This window comes from Penaeus monodon, chromosome 41, assembly GCF_015228065.2.
Source record: "Penaeus monodon isolate SGIC_2016 chromosome 41, NSTDA_Pmon_1, whole genome shotgun sequence".
Lineage (NCBI taxonomy): Eukaryota > Metazoa > Arthropoda > Malacostraca > Decapoda > Penaeidae > Penaeus > Penaeus monodon.
The window spans coordinates 18,225,911-18,228,410 of NC_051426.1; positions in this window are offsets into that span (position 1 = coordinate 18,225,911).

Here is a 2,500-nt window from a genome sequence, read left to right on the forward strand (position 1 = left end):
TATTATAATATATAATATATATATTAATATCTATTCATCATATATTTATATAAAATTATATATATTATATATTTATATTATATAAATTATATATACATAATTTATATATAAATTTATATATATATCTATTATATATATATTATATATAATATATATATATATATATATATATATATATATATATATATATATATATATATATATATATATATAATATATTATATAATATATTATATATATATATCTATATAATCAATATATCTAAAATATATATATATATTAGATATATATATACTATATATATATATATATATATATATTATAATATATAATATACTATATATACATATTTATATATATGTATATCTATAATATATATATATACATATATATATATAATATCATATATATATAATATAATATATCTATATACTATATATAATATAATATCATATATTAATATACATATATATATATATATATATATATATATATATATATATATATATATATATAGGTACATGTGTATGTATATATATACATATATGTATTTATTTAGGTATATATACCTATATATGTATATATATGTGTGTGTGTATGTGGGTGTGGTTTATATATATATATATATATATATATATATATATATATATATATATATATATATATATATAATGTGTGTTCCATCATCATCATCAAGGGGCTAAGGCTGACGGGGACGCATGGCTGCATCCACCCATCTCTTCCAACCATGAGGGTCCTTCGTGGCAAGTCTCCAGGCAGGCCCTCGGCCTATCTCTAATTCCTTGTGACAAGTCTCGTTGAGCTGCCCAAGCCATGACCTCCTGGGTCGTTCCACAGGCCTCCTCTACCCAGGGTTGGCGATCCCGGATTACACAAGGAACATGCCAGTCTCACAGTGTAACCGTCAGTTGGACACGTAGTCCTGCCAACTGTACCCCATGATCCGGCGAAGGCACTTGTTACAAAAGGCATGAAGAGAGACTCTAAGGCACTGGATAACATCCAAGTTTCGCATCCATAGAGCAAAACTGGCAGTATCAAGGCCTTGAAGACACATAGCTTGGTCCTTCTGCATAGGTACCGACATCTCCAAATGCTCTTGTTGATTGAGTCCATGGCTCCTGTTGCCAGATCAATCCATCAATTGACTTCTTGGTCTGACAGCCCAGAGATATGTAAAACTCTGTAACTTCAATGTCCTCACCACAAGCATGGATCAACTGAACGGGTTAACCTAACAGGCCCCCAAAGTCCTGAATCTTGGTCTTGGTCCAGGAGACCTCTAGGCCTAAGAGCTTCGACTCATTGCTAAATGCTTCAAGAGCCACCACCAGTGACTCCAGGGATTCAGATAGGATAGCAACATCATTGGCAAAGTCGAGGTCTGAGACCTTGATATTGCCCAGTGTTGTTCCACACTGACTTTGGCTAGTAGCTCTGCCCATTATCCAGTCCATACAGGTGTTGAAAAGTGTTGGTGCAAGGACACAGCCTTGCCTCACCCCTGAATTAATAGGGAAGAAGTTTTACAGATCCCCAACACACTTTACAGCACTTTCAGTACCAGTATAAAGGCTTGCTGTAAGGCCAATAATCTGCATCGGAATTCCCCTGAGTCTCAGGATCTCCCATAGCGATTCACGATACACCAAGTCAGATGCCTTGAGTTCGATGTAGGCTGCAAGCAACCCATGACCAAACTCACGATGGTGTTCCACAATTACTCATAGCGCTAATATTCGGTCTATTGTGGACTTGCCAGGAGTGAATCCAGACTGCTCCAGTCTCTGATGCCTCAGTAGGTGTTCGCAGATCCATTTCAGAAGAATGTGGGTGAAAACTTTGTCTGGTATGCTGAGCAGTGTAATGCCATGGTAGTTGCTACAGTCCCAACAATCCCCTTCCAGAGAGGGATGACCACGTCTCTCAACAGGTCATCTGGTACCAGACTACCAGATGGCAGTCAAGACTGTGCAAGCCCCGAGCCATAGGTTCACCCCCAGTCTTTAGAAGTTCAGCAGGGATATCACATATGCCTGCAGCTTTCCCACTCTTCAGCTTGGGAATCGCCATCCTAACCTCCATTAGGGTAGGAGGTTCCTCGCTGATGGGTGGGTCTGACACAGGTATTGTGACATCGCTTGCATTCAAGCTAACTGTCGGAGGGTCTACCTGGTACAACTACTCAAAATACTCAGCCCAACGTTCATGAATCCCAACATTATCTGAGATGATCCGTCCATCCACTGATTGGACTGAAGTCATTTACCAAGAAATGGCCTTCATCCTCCTCAGTAAGATTCCTGATGAACTGTTCCTTGTCCCTTCTCAGCAGTGTCCGAGCCTTACACACCAAGGTATGACGCAAGACCTGATTACCATTCAGTCGAGCCGTGCGACATGCTTCATTGGTCTCCAATGTGTTCAGGGAGATGAATTTCTGCCTTGCCTTCAGGCATACGCCAATGGACTCCTGGGC